General features: G+C 29.6%; 5 non-coding genes across 5 annotated transcripts; all 5 read right to left on the bottom strand.

The window, feature by feature from the left end:
• Positions 1-9,510: 9,510 nt before the first annotated feature.
• Positions 9,511-9,583, bottom strand: trnaa-agc. The gene has a single exon. It is a non-coding gene; the product is annotated as a tRNA-Ala (tRNA).
• A 1,307-nt stretch (positions 9,584-10,890) lies between these two features.
• On the bottom strand, positions 10,891-10,963 carry trnaa-agc. The gene has a single exon. It is a non-coding gene; the product is annotated as a tRNA-Ala (tRNA).
• Positions 10,964-11,350: 387 nt separating this feature from the next.
• trnaa-agc lies at positions 11,351-11,423 on the bottom strand. Its single transcript has one exon. It is a non-coding gene; the product is annotated as a tRNA-Ala (tRNA).
• Positions 11,424-15,958: 4,535 nt separating this feature from the next.
• trnaa-agc lies at positions 15,959-16,031 on the bottom strand. The gene has a single exon. It is a non-coding gene; the product is annotated as a tRNA-Ala (tRNA).
• A 342-nt stretch (positions 16,032-16,373) lies between these two features.
• trnaa-agc lies at positions 16,374-16,446 on the bottom strand. The gene has a single exon. It is a non-coding gene; the product is annotated as a tRNA-Ala (tRNA).
• Between the last annotated feature and the right edge of the window lie 1,172 nt (positions 16,447-17,618).

Genomic DNA, 17,618 nt, shown 5'->3' with positions numbered 1-17,618 from the left:
AAAAAAGTCATAAAAAGTCATAGTATAGTATGTCGAAAAAAGTTGAAAAAAGTTGAAAAAAGCATAGCATAGTATGTCGAAAAAACTGTCAATAAAAAGTAAATAGTATAGTATGTCAAAGTATGTCGAAAAAAAGTTGAAAAAAAGTCAAAGTACAGTATGTCGAACAAATTCAGAAATAATTCATAATATAGTATGTCGAAAAAAGTCAATAAAAATTCATACTACAGTATGTCGAAAAAAAGTCAACAAAATTCATAGTATAGTATGTCAAAAATCATAAAAAGTCATAGTATAGTATGTCGAAAAAAGTTGAAAAAAGTCATAGTATAGTATGTCGAAAAAAAAGTCATAAAAGTCATAGTATAGTATGTCGAAAACAGTTGTAAAAAGTTGAAAAAATTCATAGCATAGTATGTCGAAAACAGTTGTAAAAGTTGAAAAAAATTCATAGCATAGTATGCCGAAAAATGTCAATAAAAATTCATAGTATAGTATGTTGAAAAATATCGAAAAAAAGTCGAAAAAAAGTCATATTATAGTATGTCAAAAAGTCCCAGCCAACATTAGGTTGTAAAGCAACCAGAAACCAGCACACAGTTCCAGGATTTAGTTTAGTTAGTGTCACAAGTCAAAAACACAGAAGAATCCAACTCTCCTCTGGAGAATGCAGGCATCGATCCTGCTTCCTCGCGCATGCTAAGCGCTCTACCACGAGCTAATTCCCTGTAAAGGGACAGTAGTATCAGTTTCTGAAGGAGAAATGTTTGTGGTCTCATTTTCTTAATTGAGTGTGTTGAGAAAAAGTCATAAAAAGTCATAGCATAGTATGTCGAAAAAAGGTGAAAAAAGTTGAAAAAAAGTCATAGCATAGTATGTCGAGAAAAGCAATAAAGAAGTCATAGGTATAGCATATCAAAGTATGCGAAAAAAGTTGAAAAAAGTCAAAGTACAGTATGTCGAACAAATTCGGAATAATTCATAATATAGTATGTTGAAAAAAGTCAATAAAAATTCATAGTACAGTATGTCGAAAAAAAGTCAAAAAATTCATAGTATAGTATGTCAAAAAAGTTGAACAGTCAGAAACACAGAAGAATCCAACTTCCTCTGGAGAATGCAGGTATCGATCCTGCTTCCTCCGCATGCTAAGCGAGCTCTACCACACGAGCTAATTCCCTGTAAAGAGACACAGTAGTATCAGTTTCTCAAGGAGAAATGTTTGTGGTCTCGTTTTTCTTAATAGAGTGTGTTGAGAAAAATTCATAAAAAGTCATAGCATAGTATGTTAAAAAAAGTCAATAAAAATTCATGGTATAGTATGTCGAAAAAAGTCAAATAAAGTCATAGTAAAGTATGTCAACAAAAGTTGAGAGAAAAAGTCATTTAGTATTGTCGAAAAAAAGTTTGAAAAAAAGTCATAGTATAGTATGCGGAGTATTGCTAGAAAAAGTCAATAAAATTCAATTATAGTATGTGCGAAAAAAGGCAAAAAAGTCATAGTATAGCATATCAAAGTATGCCAAAAAAAGTTGAAAAAAGTCAAAGTACAGTATGTCGAACAAATTCGGAAATAATTCATAATATAGTATGTCGAAAAAAGTCAATAAAAATTCATAGTACAGTATGTCGAAAAAAAGGCAAAAAAAGTCATAGTATAGCATATTAAAGTATGCTGAAAAAAGTTGAAAAAAGTCAAAGTACAGTATGTCGAACAAATTCGGAAATAATTCATAGTATAGTATGTCAAAAAAGTTGATAAAATTCATAGTATAGGATGTTGAAAAAAAAGTCAATAAAAATTCCATAGTATAGGATGTTGAAAAATATCGAAAAAAGTCATAAAAAGTCATAGTATAGTATGTCAAAAAAGTTGAAAAAAGTTAAAAAAAAGTCTCGCATAGTATGTCGAAAAAACTGTCAATAAAAGTAATAGTATAGTATGTCAAAGTATGTCGAAAAAAAGTTGAAAAAAGTCAAAAGTACAGTATGTCGAACAAATTCAGAAATAATTCATAATATAGTATGTCGAAAAAAGTCAATAAAAATTCATACTACAGTATGTCGAAAAAAAGTCAACAAAATTCATAGTATAGTATGTCAAAAAAACCATAAAAGTCATAGTATAGTATGTCGAAAAAAAGTTAAGAAAAAGTCATAGTATAGTATGTCAGAAAAAAAGGTCATAAAAAGTCATAGTATAGTATGTCGAAAACAGTTGTAAAAAGTTGAAAAAATTCATAGCATAGTATGTCGAAAACAGTTGTAAAAAGTTGAAAAAATTCATAGCATAGTATGTCGAAAAATGTCAATAAAAATTCATAGTATAGTATGTTGAAAAATATCGAAAAAAGTCGAAAAAAGTCATAGTATAGTATGTCAAAAAAAGTCCCAGCCAACATTAGGTTGTAAAGCAACCAGAAACCAGCACACAGTTCCAGGATTTAGTTTAGTTAGTGTCACAAGTCAAAAACACAGAAGAATCCAACTTCCTTGGAGAATGCAGGCATCGATCCTGCTTCCTCGCATGCTGCTTGCAAGCACTCTACCACTTTGAGCTTAATTCCCTGTAAAGGGACAGTAGTATCAGTTTCTGAAGGAGAAATGTTTGTGGTCTCATTTTCTTAATTGAGTGTGTTGAGAAAAAGTCATAAAAAGTCATAGCATAGTATGTCGAAAAAAGGTGAAAAAAGTTGAAAAAAGTCATAGCATAGTATGTCGAAAAAAAGTCAATAAAAAGTCATAGTATAGCATATCAAAGTATGCCGAAAAAAGTTGAAAAAAGTCAAAGTACAGTATGTCGAACAAATTCGGAAATAATTCATAATATAGTATGTTGAAAAAAGTCAATAAAAATTCATAGTACAGTATGTCGAAAAAAAGTCAAAAAAATTCATAGTATAGTATGTCAAAAAAAGTTGAACAGTCAGAAACACAGAAGAATCCAACTTCCTCTGGAGAATGCAGGTATCGATCCTGCTTCCTCGCAGATGCTAAGCGCGCCACCACTTGAGCTTAATTCCCTGTAAAGAGACAGTAGTATCAGTTTCTCAAGGAGAAATGTTTGTGGTCTCGTTTTCTTAATAGAGTGTGTTGAGAAAAATTCATAAAAAGTCATAGCATAGTATGTTAAAAAAAGTCAATAAAAATTCATGGTATAGTATGTCGAAAAAAAGTCAAATAAAGTCATAGTAAAGTATGTCAACAAAAGTTGAAAAAAGTCATAGTATAGTATGTCGAAAAAAGTTGAAAAAAGTCATAGTATAGTATGTCGAAGTATGTCGAAAAAAGTCAATAAAAATTCATAGTACAGTATGTCGAAAAAAAGGCAAAAAAAGTCATAGTATAGCATATCAAAGTATGCCAAAAAAAGTTGAAAAAAGTCAAAGTACAGTATGTCGAACAAATTCGGAAATAATTCATAATATAGTATGTCGAAAAAAGTCAATAAAAATTCATAGTACAGTATGTCGAAAAAAAGGCAAAAAAAGTCATAGTATAGCATATCAAAGTATGCTGAAAAAAGTTGAAAAAAGTCAAAGTACAGTATGTCGAACAAATTCGGAAATAATTCATAGTATAGTATGTCAAAAAAAGTTGATAAAATTCATAGTATAGGATGTTGAAAAAAGTCAATAAAAATTCATAGTATAGGATGTTGAAAAATATCGAAAAAGTCATAAAAAGTCATAGTATAGTATGTCGAAAAAGTTGAAAAAAGTTGAAAAAAGTCATAGCATAGTATGTCGAAAAAACTGTCAATAAAAAGTAATAGTATAGTATGTCAAAGTATGTCGAAAAAAGTTGAAAAAAGTCAAAGTACAGTATGTCGAACAAATTCAGAAATAATTCATAATATAGTATGTCGAAAAAAGTCAATAAAAATTCATACTACAGTATGTCGAAAAAAAGTCAACAAAATTCATAGTATAGTATGTCAAAAAAAGTCATAAAAAGTCATAGTATAGTATGTCGAAAAAAGTTGAAAAAAGTCATAGTATAGTATGTCGAAAAAAAGTCATAAAAAGTCATAGTATAGTATGTCGAAAACAGTTGTAAAAAGTTGAAAAAATTCATAGCATAGTATGTCGAAAACAGTTGTAAAAAGTTGAAAAAATTCATAGCATAGTATGTCGAAAAATGTCAATAAAAATTCATAGTATAGTATGTTGAAAAATATCGAAAAAAGTCGAAAAAAGTCATAGTATAGTATGTCAAAAAAAGTCCCAGCCAACATTAGGTTGTAAAGCAACCAGAAACCAGCACACAGTTCCAGGATTTAGTTTAGTTGTGTCACACAAGTCAAAAACACAGAAGAATCCAACTTCCTCTGGAGAATGCAGGCATCGATCCTGCTTCCTCGCGATGCTGAGCGCACTCTACCACTTGAGCTAATTCCCCTGTAAAGGGACAGTAGTATCAGTTTCTGAAGGAGAAATGTTTGTGGTCTCATTTTCTTAATTGAGTGTGTTGAGAAAAAGTCATAAAAAGTCATAGCATAGTATGTCGAAAAAAGGTGAAAAAGTTGAAAAAAAGTCATAGCATAGTATGTCGAAAAAAGTAAATAAAAAGTCATAGTATAGCATATCAAAGTATGCGCGAAAAAAGTTGAAAAAGTCAAAGTACAGTATGTCGAACAAATCGGAAATAATTCATAATATAGTATGTTGAAAAAAGTCAATAAAAATCCATAGTACAGTATGTCGAAAAAAAGTCAAAAAATTCATAGTATAGTATGTCAAAAAAAGTTGAACAGTCAGAAACACGAGAAGAATCCAACTTCTTCTGGAGAATGCGGGTATCGATCCTGCTTCCTCGCGCATGTTAGCGGAAATTTCCAATTAACTTTGAGCTAATTCCCTGTAAAGAGACAGTAGTATCAGTTTGCGCAAGAGAAATGTTTGTGGTCTCGTTTTCTTAATAGAGTGTGTTGAGAAAAATTCATAAAAAGTCATAGCATAGTATGTTAAAAAAAGTCAATAAAAATTCATGGTATAGTATGTCGAAAAAAAGTCAAATAAAGTCATAGTAAAGTATGTCAACAAAAGTTGAAAAAAGTCATAGTATAGTATGTCGAAAAAAGTTGAAAAAAGTCATAGTATAGTATGTCGAAGTATGTCGAAAAAAGTCAATAAAAATTCATAGTACAGTATGTCGAAAAAAAGGCAAAAAAAGTCATAGTATAGCATATCAAAGTATGCCAAAAAAAGTTGAAAAAAGTCAAAGTACAGTATGTCGAACAAATTCGGAAATAATTCATAATATAGTATGTCGAAAAAAGTCAATAAAAATTCATAGTACAGTATGTCGAAAAAAAGGCAAAAAAAGTCATAGTATAGCATATCAAAGTATGCCGAAAAAAGTTGAAAAAAGTCAAAGTACAGTATGTCGAACAAATTCGGAAATAATTCATAGTATAGTATGTCAAAAAAAGTTGATAAAATTCATAGTATAGGATGTTGAAAAAAGTCAATAAAAACTCATAGTATAGGATGTTGAAAAATATCGAAAAAGTCATAAAAAGTCATAGTATAGTATGTCGAAAAAGTTGAAAAAGTTGAAAAAAGTCATAGCATAGTATGTCGAAAAACTGTCAATAAAAAGTAATAGTATAGTATGTCAAAGTATGTCGAAAAAGTTGAAAAAGTCAAAGTACAGTATGTCGAACAAATTCAGAAATAATTCATAATATAGTATGTCGAAAAAGTCAATAAAAATTCATACTACAGTATGTCGAAAAAAGTCAACAAAATTCATAGTATAGTATGTCAAAAAAGTCATAAAAAGTCATAGTATAGTATGTCGAAAAAAGTTGAAAAAAGTCATAGTATAGTATGTCGAAAAAAAGTCATAAAAAGTCATAGTATAGTATGTCGAAAACAGTTGTAAAAAGTTGAAAAAATTCATAGCATAGTATGTCGAAAACAGTTGTAAAAAGTTGAAAAAATTCATAGCATAGTATGTCGAAAAATGTCAATAAAAATTCATAGTATAGTATGTTGAAAAATATCGAAAAAAGTCGAAAAAAGTCATAGTATAGTATGTCAAAAAAGTCCCAGCCAACATGTTGGTGTAAAGCAACCAGAAACCAGCACACAGTTCCAGGATTTAGTTTAGTTAGTGTCACAAGTCAAAAACACAGAAGAATCCAACTTCCTCTGGAGAATGCAGGCATCGATCCTGCTTCCTCGCGCATGCTGCTGAAGCGCACCCTACTTGGAGCTTAATTCCCTGTAAAGGGACAGTAGTATCAGTTTCTGAAGGAGAAATGTTTGTGGTCTCATTTTCTTAATTGAGTGTGTTGAGAAAAAGTCATAAAAAGTCATAGCATAGTATGTCGAAAAAAAGTCAATAAAAAGTCATAGTATAGCATATCAAAGTATGCCGAAAAAAGTTGAAAAAAGTCAAAGTACAGTATGTCGAACAAATTCGGAAATAATTCATAATATAGTATGTTGAAAAAAGTCAATAAAAATTCATAGTACAGTATGTCGAAAAAAGTCAAAAAATTCATAGTATAGTATGTCAAAAAAAGTTGAACAGTCAGAAACACAGAAGAATCCAACTTCCTTGAGAATGCAGGTATCGATCCTGCTTCCTCTAAGATGTTGCTTAAGGCTCTACCACTTGAGCTGATTCCCTGTAAAGAGACAGTAGTATCAGTTTCAAGGAGAAATGTTTGTGGTCTCGTTTTTTTTAATAGAGTATGTTGAGAAAAATTCATAAAAAGTCATAGCATAGTATGTTAAAAAAGTCAATAAAAATTCATGGTATAGTATCGTAACGAAAAAGTCAAATAAAGTCATAGTAAAGTATGTCAACAAAAAGTTGAAAAAAGTCATAGTATAGTATGTCGAAAAAAAGTTGAAAAAGTCATAGTATAGTATGTCGAAGTATGTCGAAAAAAGTCAATAAAAATTCATAGTACAGTATGTCGAAAAAAGGCAAAAGTCATAGTATAAAGCATATCAAAGTATGCCAAAAAGTTGAAAAAGTCAAAGTACAGTATGTCGAACAAATTGGAAATAATTCATAATATAGTATGTCGAAAAAGTCAATAAAAATTCATAGTACAGTATGTCGAAAAAAGGCAAAAAAAGTCATAGTATAGCATATCAAAGTATGCCGAAAAAAGTTGAAAAAAGTCAAAGTACAGTATGTCGAACAAATTCGGAAATAATTCATAGTATAGTATGTCAAAAAAAGTCATAAAAAGTCATAGTATAGTATGTCGAAAAAAGTTGAAAAAAGTCATAGTATAGTATGTCGAAAAAAAGTCATAAAAAGTCATAGTATAGTATGTCGAAAACAGTTGTAAAAAGTTGAAAAAATTCATAGCATAGTATGTCGAAAACAGTTGTAAAAAGTTGAAAAAATTCATAGCATAGTATGTCGAAAAATGTCAATAAAAATTCATAGTATAGTATGTTGAAAAATATCGAAAAAAGTCGAAAAAAGTCATAGTATAGTATGTCAAAAAAAGTCCCAGCCAACATTAGGTTGTAAAGCAACCAGAAACCAGCACACAGTTCCAGGATTTAGTTTAGTTAGTGTCACAAGTCAAAAACACAGAAGAATCCAACTTCCTCTGGAGAATGCAGGCATCGATCCTGCTTCCTCCGTGCTAAGCGAAAGCGCACTACCACTTGAGCTAATTCCCGAAAAAGGGACAGTAGTATCAGTTTCTGAAGGAGAAATGTTTGTGGTCTCATTTTCTTAATTGAGTGTGTTGAGAAAAAGTCATAAAAAGTCATAGCATAGTATGTCGAAAAAAGGTGAAAAAAGTTGAAAAAAGTCATAGCATAGTATGTCGAAAAAAAGTCAATAAAAAGTCATAGTATAGCATATCAAAGTATGTCGAAAAAAGGTGAAAAAAGTTGAAAAAAGTCATAGCATAGTATGTCGAAAAAAAGTCAATAAAAATTCATGGTATAGTATGTCGAAAAAAAGTCAAATAAAGTCATAGTAAAGTATGTCAACAAAAGTTGAAAAAAGTCATAGTATAGTATGTCGAAAAAAGTTGAAAAAAGTCATAGTATAGTATGTCGAAGTATGTCGAAAAAAGTCAATAAAAATTCATAGTACAGTATGTCGAAAAAAAGGTAAAAAAAGTCATAGTATAGCATATCAAAGTATGCCAAAAAAGTTGAAAAAGTCAAAGTACAGTATGTCGAACAAATTCGGAAATAATTCATAATATAGTATGTCGAAAAAAGTCAATAAAATCTCCTAGTACGAAGTATGTCGAAAAAAAGGCAAAAAGTCATAGTATAGCATATCGAAGTATAAGAAAAAAAGTTGAAAAAGTCAAAGTACAGTATGTCGAACAAATTCGGAAATAATTCATAGTATAGTATGTCAAAAAAAGTTGATAAAATTCATAGTATAGGATGTTGAAAAAAGTCAATAAAAACTCATAGTATAGGATGTTGAAAAATATCGAAAAAGTCATAAAAAGTCATAGTATAGTATGTCGAAAAAGTTGAAAAAAGTTGAAAAAAGTCATAGCATAGTATGTCGAAAAAACTGTCAATAAAAAGTAATAGTATAGTATGTCAAAGTATGTCGAAAAAAGTTGAAAAAAGTCAAAGTACAGTATGTCGAACAAATTCAGAAATAATTCATAATATAGTATGTCGAAAAAAGTCAATAAAAATTCATACTACAGTATGTCGAAAAAAAAGTCAACAAAATTCATAGTATAGTATGTCAAAAAAGTCATAAAAAGTCATAGTATAGTATGTCAGCGAAAAAGTTGAAAAAAGTCATAGTATAGTATGTCGAAAAAAAGTCATAAAAAGTCATAGTATAGTATGTCGAAAACAGTTGTAAAAAGTTGAAAAAATTCATAGCATAGTATGTCGAAAACAGTTGTAAAAAGTTGAAAAAATTCATAGCATAGTATGTCGAAAAATGTCAATAAAAATTCATAGTATAGTATGTTGAAAAATATCGAAAAAAGTCGAAAAAAGTCATAGTATAGTATGTCAAAAAAAGTCCCAGCCAACATTAGGTTGTAAAGCAACCAGAAACCAGCACACAGTTCCAGGATTTAGTTTAGTTAGTGTCACAAGTCAAAAACACAGAAGAATCCAACTTCCTCTGGAGAATGCAGGCATCGATCCTGCTTCCCGCTCCGTGCTGCGCTCTACCACTTGAGCTAATTCCTGTAAAGGGACAGTAGTATCAGTTTCTGAAGGAGAAATGTTTGTGGTCTCATTTTCTTAATTGAGTGTGTTGAGAAAAAGTCATAAAAAGTCATAGCATAGTATGTCGAAAAAAAGTCAATAAAAAGTCATAGTATAGCATATCAAAGTATGCCGAAAAAAGTTGAAAAAAGTCAAAGTACAGTATGTCGAACAAATTCGGAAATAATTCATAATATAGTATGTTGAAAAAAGTCAATAAAAATTCATAGTACAGTATGTCGAAAAAAAGTCAAAAAAATTCATAGTATAGTATGTCAAAAAAAGTTGAACAGTCAGAAACACAGAAGAATCCAACTTCCTCTGGAGAATGCAGGTATCGATCCTGCTTCCTCTCGCATGCTAAGCGAGCGCTCTACCACTTGAGCTAATTCCCCTGTAAAGAGACAGTAGTATCAGTTTCTCAAGGAGAAATGTTTGTGGTCTCGTTTTCTTAATAGAGTGTGTTGAGAAAAATTCATAAAAAGTCATAGCATAGTATGTTAAAAAAAGTCAATAAAAATTCATGGTATAGTATGTCGAAAAAAAGTCAAATAAAGTCATAGTAAAGTATGTCAACAAAAGTTGAAAAAAGTCATAGTATAGTATGTCGAAAAAGTTAAAAAGTCATGAATAGTATTGTATTATGGCGAGTGTCGAAAAAAGTCAATAAAAATTCATAGTACAGTATGTCGAAAAAAAAGCAAAAAAAGTCATAGTATAGCATATCAAAGTATGCCAAAAAAAGTTGAAAAAAGTCAAAGTACAGTATGTCGAACAAATTCGGAAATAATTCATAATATAGTATGTCGAAAAAAGTCAATAAAAATTCATAGTACAGTATGTCGAAAAAAAGGCAAAAAAAGTCATAGTATAGCATATCAAAGTATGCTGAAAAAAGTTGAAAAAAGTCAAAGTACAGTATGTCGAACCAATTCCGGAAATAATTCATAGTATAGTATGTCAAAAAAGTTGATAAAATTCATAGTATAGGATGTTGAAAAAAGTCAATAAAATTCATAGTATAGGATGTTGAAAAATATCGAAAAAGTCATAAAAAGTCATAGTATAGTATGTGAAAAAGTTGAAAAAAGGTTGAAAAAAGTCATAGCATAGTATGTCGAAAAAAACTGTCAATAAAAAGTAATAGTATAGTATGTCAAAGTATGTCGAAAAAAGTTGAAAAAAGTCAAAGTACAGTATGTCGAAACAAATTCAGAAATAATTCATAATATAGTATGTCGAAAAAAGTCAATAAAAATTCTACTACAGTATGTCGAAAAAAAGTCAACAAAATTCATAGTATAGTATGTCAAAAAAAGTCATAAAAAGTCATAGTATAGTATGTCGAAAAAAGTTGAAAAAAGTCATAGTATAGTATGTCGAAAAAAAGTCATAAAAAGTCATAGTATAGTATGTCGAAAACAGTTGTAAAAAGTTGAAAAAATTCATAGCATAGTATGTCGAAAACAGTTGTAAAAAGTTGAAAAAATTCATAGCATAGTATGTCGAAAAATGTCAATAAAAATTCATAGTATAGTATGTTGAAAAATATCGAAAAAAGTCGAAAAAAGTCATAGTATAGTATGTCAAAAAAAGTCCCAGCCAACATTAGGTTGTAAAGCAACCAGAAACCAGCACACAGTTCCAGGATTTAGTTTAGTTAGTGTCACAAGTCAAAAACACAGAAGAATCCAACTTCCTCTGGAGAATGCAGGCATCGATCCTGCTTCCTCTCGCATGCTAAGCGAGCACTCTACCACTTGAGCTAATTCCCCTGTAAAGGGACAGTAGTATCAGTTTCTGAAGGAGAAATGTTTGTGGTCTCATTTTCTTAATTGAGTGTGTTGAGAAAAAGTCATAAAAAGTCATAGCATAGTATGTCGAAAAAAGGTGAAAAAAGTTGAAAAAAGTCATAGCATAGTATGTCGAAAAAAAGTCAATAAAAAGTCATAGTATAGCATATCAAAGTATGCCGAAAAAAGTTGAAAAAAGTCAAAGTACAGTATGTCGAACAAATTCGGAAATAATTCATAATATAGTATGTTGAAAAAAGTCAATAAAAATTCATAGTACAGTATGTCGAAAAAAAGTCAAAAAAATTCATAGTATAGTATGTCAAAAAAAGTTGAACAGTCAGAAACACAGAAGAATCCAACTTCCTCTGGAGAATGCAGGTATCGATCCTGCTTCCTCTCGCATGCTAAGCGAGCGCTCTACCACTTGAGCTAATTCCCCTGTAAAGAGACAGTAGTATCAGTTTCTCAAGGAGAAATGTTTGTGGTCTCGTTTTCTTAATAGAGTGTGTTGAGAAAAATTCATAAAAAGTCATAGCATAGTATGTTAAAAAAAGTCAATAAAAATTCATGGTATAGTATGTCGAAAAAAAGTCAAATAAAGTCATAGTAAAGTATGTCAACAAAAGTTGAAAAAAGTCATAGTATAGTATGTCGAAAAAAGTTGAAAAAAGTCATAGTATAGTATGTCGAAGTATGTCGAAAAAAGTCAATAAAAATTCATAGTACAGTATGTCGAAAAAAAGGCAAAAAAAGTCATAGTATAGCATATCAAAGTATGCCAAAAAAAGTTGAAAAAAGTCAAAGTACAGTATGTCGAACAAATTCGGAAATAATTCATAATATAGTATGTCGAAAAAAGTCAATAAAAATTCATAGTACAGTATGTCGAAAAAAAGGCAAAAAAAGTCATAGTATAGCATATCAAAGTATGCCGAAAAAAGTTGAAAAAAGTCAAAGTACAGTATGTCGAACAAATTCGGAAATAATTCATAGTATAGTATGTCAAAAAAAGTTGATAAAATTCATAGTATAGGATGTTGAAAAAAGTCAATAAAAACTCATAGTATAGGATGTTGAAAAATATCGAAAAAGTCATAAAAAGTCATAGTATAGTATGTCGAAAAAGTTGAAAAAAGTTGAAAAAAAGTCATAGCATAGTATGTCAGAAAAAACTGTTCAATAAAAGTAATAGTATAGTATGTCAAAGTATGTCGAAAAAAGTTGAAAAAAAGTCAAAGTACAGTATGTCGAACAAATTCAGAAATAATTCATAATATAGTATGTCGAAAAAAGTCAATAAAAATTCATACTACAGTATGTCGAAAAAAAGTCAACAAAATTCATAGTATAGTATGTCAACAAAAAGTCATAAAAAGTCATAGTATAGTATGTCGAAAAAGTTGAAAAAAGTCATAGTATAGTATGTCAGAAAAAAAGTCATAAAAAGTCATAGTATAGTATGTCGAAAACAGTTGTAAAAAGTTGAAAAAAATTCATAGCATAGTATGTCGAAAACAGTTGTAAAAAGTTGAAAAAATTCATAGCATAGTATGTCGAAAAAGTGTCAATAAAAATTCATAGTATAGTATGTTGAAAAATATCGAAAAAAGTCGAAAAAAAGTCATAGTATAGTATGTCAAAAAGTCCCACCAACATTAGGTTGTAAAGCAACCAGAAACCAGCACACAGTTCCAGGATTTAGTTTAGTTAGTGTCACAAGTCAAAAACACAGAAGAATCCAACTTCCTCTGGAGAATGCAGGCATCGATCCTGCTTCCTCTGCATACATGCTAAGGGCTCTACCACTTGAGCTAATTCCTGTAAAGGGGACAGTAGTATCAGTTTCTGAAGGAGAAATGTTTGTGGTCGCTTTTCTTAATAGAGTGTGTTGAGAAAAATTCATAAAAAGTCATAGCATAGTATGTTAAAAAAAGTCAATAAAAATTCATGGTATAGTATGTCGAAAAAAAGTCAAAATAAAGTCATAGTAAAGTATGTCAACAAAAGTTGAAAAAAGTCATAGTATAGTATGTCGAAAAAAGTTGAAAAAGAGTCATAGTATAGTATGTGAGTATGTCGAAAAAAAGTCAATAAAATTCATAGTACAGTATGTGAAAAAAAAAGGCAAAAAAGTCATAGTATAGCATATCAAAGTATGCAAAAAAGTTGAAAAAAGTCAAAGTACAGTATGTCGAACAAATTCGGAAATAATTCATAATATAGTATGTCAGAAAAAAGTCAATAAAAATTCATAGTACAGTATGTCGAAAAAAGGCAAAAAAGGTCATAGTATAGCATATCAAAGTATGCGCAAAAAAGTTGAAAAAAGTCAAAGTACAGTATGTCGAACAAATTCGGAGAAATAATTCATAGTATAGTATGTCAAAAAAGTTGATAAAATTCATAGTATAGGATGTTGAAAAAAGTTAAATTCATGTATTTTTTTGTTGAAAAGTCTACATAGTATAGGATGTTGAAAAATTCAAAAAGTCATAAAAAGTCATAGTATAGTATGTCGAAAAAGTTGAAAAAAGTTGAAAAAAAGTCATAGCATAGTATGTGAAAAAACTGTCAATAAAAAGTAATAGTATAGTATGTCAAAGTATGTCGAAAAAAAGTTGAAAAAAGTCAAAGTACAGTATGTCGAACAAATTCAGAAATAATTCATAATATAGTATGTCGAAAAAGTCAATAAAAATTCATACTACAGTATGTCGAAAAAAAGTCAACAAAATTCATAGTATAGTATGTCAAAAAAAGTCATAAAAAGTCATAGTATAGTATGTCGAAAAAAGTTGAAAAAAGTCATAGTATAGTATGTCGAAAAAATTATAAAAGTCATAGTATAGTATGTCTGAAAACAGTTGTAAAAAGTTGAAAAAAATCATAGCATAGTATGTCGAAAAACAGTTGTAAAAAGTTGAAAAAATCATAGCATAGTATGTCGAAAATGTCACTAAAAAATTCATAGTATAGTATGTTGAAAAATATCGAAAAAAGTCGAAAAAAGTCATAGTATAGTATGTCAAAAAAGTCCCAGCCAACATTAGGTTGTAAAGCAACCAGAAACCAGCACACAGTTCCAGGATTTAGTTTAGTTAGTGTCACAAGTCAAAAACACACAGAAGAATCCAACTTCCTCTGGAGAATGCAGGCATCGATCCTCGTCCCCCGCGTTGTTTAGCGGGCACTACCACTTGAGCTAATTCCCTGTAAAGGGACAGTAGTATCAGTTTCGAAGGAGAAATGTTTGTGGTCTCATTTTCTTAATTGAGTGTGTTGAGAAAAAGTCATAAAAAGTCATAGCATAGTATGTCGAAAAAAGGTGAAAAAAGTTGAAAAAAGTCATAGCATAGTATGTCGAAAAAAAGTCAATAAAAAGTCATAGTATAGCATATCAAAGTATGCCGAAAAAAGTTGAAAAAAGTCAAAGTACAGTATGTCGAACAAATTCGGAAATAATTCATAATATAGTATGTTGAAAAAAGTCAATAAAAATTCATAGTACAGTATGTCGAAAAAAAGGCAAAAAAATTCATAGTATAGTATGTCAAAAAAGTTGAACAGTCAGAAACACAGAAGAATCTAACTTCTCTGGGAGAATGCAGGTATCGATCCTGCTTCCTCTCCATGCTGTTTAGCGGCTCCACCACTTGAGCTTAATTCCCTGTAAAGAGACAGTAGTATCAGTTTCTCAAGGAGAAATGTTTGTGGTCTCGTTTTCTTAATAGAGTGTGTTGAGAAAAATTCATAAAAAGTCATAGCATAGTATGTTAAAAAAAGTCAATAAAAATTCATGGTATAGTATGTCGAAAAAAAGTCAAATAAAGTCATAGTAAAGTATGTCAACAAAAGTTGAAAAAAGTCATAGTATAGTATGTCGAAAAAAGTTGAAAAAAGTCATAGTATAGTATGTCGAAGTATGTCGAAAAAAGTCAATAAAAATTCATAGTACAGTATGTCGAAAAAAAGGCAAAAAAAGTCATAGTATAGCATATCAAAGTATGCCAAAAAAAGTTGAAAAAAGTCAAAGTACAGTATGTCGAACAAATTCGGAAATAATTCATAATATAGTATGTCGAAAAAAGTCAATAAAAATTCATAGTACAGTATGTCGAAAAAAAGGCAAAAAAAGTCATAGTATAGCATATCAAAGTATGCTGAAAAAAGTTGAAAAAAGTCAAAGTACAGTATGTCGAACAAATTCGGAAATAATTCATAGTATAGTATGTCAAAAAAAGTTGATAAAATTCATAGTATAGGATGTTGAAAAAAGTCAATAAAAATTCATAGTATAGGATGTTGAAAAATATCGAAAAAGTCATAAAAAGTCATAGTATAGTATGTCGAAAAAGTTGAAAAAAGTTGAAAAAAGTCATAGCATAGTATGTCGAAAAAACTGTCAATAAAAAGTAATAGTATAGTATGTCAAAGTATGTCGAAAAAAGTTGAAAAAAGTCAAAGTACAGTATGTCGAACAAATTCAGAAATAATTCATAATATAGTATGTCGAAAAAAGTCAATAAAAATTCATACTACAGTATGTCGAAAAAAAGTCAACAAAATTCATAGTATAGTATGTCAAAAAAAGTCATAAAAAGTCATAGTATAGTATGTCGAAAAAAGTTGAAAAAAGTCATAGTATAGTATGTCGAAAAAAAGTCATAAAAAGTCATAGTATAGTATGTCGAAAACAGTTGTAAAAAGTTGAAAAAATTCATAGCATAGTATGTCGAAAACAGTTGTAAAAAGTTGAAAAAATTCATAGCATAGTATGTCGAAAAATGTCAATAAAAATTCATAGTATAGTATGTTGAAAAATATCGAAAAAAGTCGAAAAAAGTCATAGTATAGTATGTCAAAAAAAGTCCCAGCCAACATTAGGTTGTAAAGCAACCAGAAACCAGCACACAGTTCCAGGATTTAGTTTAGTTAGTGTCACAAGTCAAAAACACAGAAGAATCCAACTTCCTCTGGAGAATGCAGGCATCGATCCTGCTTCCTCTCGCATGCTAAGCGAGCACTCTACCACTTGAGCTAATTCCCCTGTAAAGGGACAGTAGTATCAGTTTCTGAAGGAGAAATGTTTGTGGTCTCATTTTCTTAATTGAGTGTGTTGAGAAAAAGTCATAAAAAGTCATAGCATAGTATGTCGAAAAAAAGTCAATAAAAAGTCATAGTATAGCATATCAAAGTATGCCGAAAAAAGTTGAAAAAAGTCAAAGTACAGTATGTCGAACAAATTCGGAAATAATTCATAATATAGTATGTTGAAAAAAGTCAATAAAAATTCATAGTACAGTATGTCGAAAAAAAGTCAAAAAAATTCATAGTATAGTATGTCAAAAAAAGTTGAACAGTCAGAAACACAGAAGAATCCAACTTCCTCTGGAGAATGCAGGTATCGATCCTGCTTCCTCTCGCATGCTAAGCGAGCGCTCTACCACTTGAGCTAATTCCCCTGTAAAGAGACAGTAGTATCAGTTTCTCAAGGAGAAATGTTTGTGGTCTCGTTTTCTTAATAGACTATGTTGAGAAAAATTCATAAAAAGTCATAGCATAGTATGTTAAAAAAAGTCAATAAAAATTCATGGTATAGTATGTCGAAAAAAAGTCAAATAAAGTCATAGTAAAGTATGTCAACAAAAGTTGAAAAAAGTCATAGTATAGTATGTCGAAAAAAGTTGAAAAAAGTCATAGTATAGTATGTCGAAGTATGTCGAAAAAAGTCAATAAAAATTCATAGTACAGTATGTCGAAAAAAAGTCATAAAAAGTCATAGCATAGTATGTCGAAAAAAAGTCATAAAAAGTCAGAGTATAGTATGTCGAAAAAAGTTGAAAAAAGTTGAAAAAAGTCATAGTATAGTATGTCGAAAAAAGTCATAAAAGGTCATAGTATAGTATGTCGAAAAAAGTTGAAAAAAGTTGAAAAAAGTCATAGTATAGTATGTCGAAAAAAGTTGAAAAAAGTCATAGTATAGTATGTCGAAAAAAGTTGAAAAAAGTAATAGCATAGTATGTCGAAAAAAGTTGAAAAAAGTCATAGTATAGCATGTCGAAAAAAGTTGAAAAAAGTAATAGCATAGTATGTCGAAAAAAGTTGAAAAAAGTCAGCATAGTATGTCGAAAATAGTCGAAAATAGTTGAAAAAAGTCATAGCATAGTATGTCGAAAAATGTCAATAAAAATTCATAGTATAGTATGTTGAAAAATATCGAAAAAAGTCGAAAAAAGTCATAGTATAGTATGTCAAAAAAAGTTGAAAAAAGTCATAGTATAGTATGTCGAAAAAAGTTGAAAAAAGTCATAGTATAGTATGTCGAAAAAAGTCGAAAATAGTTGAAAAAAGTCATAGCATAGTATGTCGAAAAATGTCAATAAAAATTCATAGTATAGTATGTTGAAAAATATCGAAAAAAGTTGAAAAAGAGTCATAGTATAGTATGTCGAAATAAGATGAAAAAATTCATAGCATAGTATGTTAAAAAAAGTCACAAAAAATTCATAGTATAGAATGTTGAAAAATATCGAAAAAGTCATAAAAAGTCATAGTATAGTATGTCAAATAAAGTCCCAGCCAACATTAGGCTGTAAAGCAACCAGAAACCAGCACGCAGTTCCAGGATGTAGTT

Source organism: Perca fluviatilis, chromosome 3 (assembly GCF_010015445.1).
Source record: "Perca fluviatilis chromosome 3, GENO_Pfluv_1.0, whole genome shotgun sequence".
NCBI lineage: Eukaryota > Metazoa > Chordata > Actinopteri > Perciformes > Percidae > Perca > Perca fluviatilis.
The sequence above is the reverse complement of the archived record's forward strand: the minus strand, read 5'-3'. Positions and strand labels throughout refer to the sequence as shown.